This window comes from Myotis davidii, unplaced genomic scaffold (assembly GCF_000327345.1).
Source record: "Myotis davidii unplaced genomic scaffold, ASM32734v1 scaffold733, whole genome shotgun sequence".
In the NCBI taxonomy this organism is placed as follows: domain Eukaryota; kingdom Metazoa; phylum Chordata; class Mammalia; order Chiroptera; family Vespertilionidae; genus Myotis; species Myotis davidii.
The window spans coordinates 283,312-283,512 of record NW_006284956.1 but is presented as its reverse complement, the minus strand read 5'-3'; positions in this window follow the sequence as shown (position 1 = coordinate 283,512).

Here is a 201-nt window from a genome sequence, read left to right as displayed (position 1 = left end):
CCCATTTCTGCTGGGTTTGGCCAACTTGGGGTGAGACCCCAGCTTTTGAGGGTGGTTCTCATTTATGAAACCGGAAGCCGCCCCCAAATTCCCGGAGACCCCACTTCTCAGGGAGACCACTCAGAGGCCCCTCTCCCCCAGGGCCCCTCCCCTCCTCAGGGCCCCGCCTTCCCCGCTCTCGGCCCCGCCCCACTCCTCCCT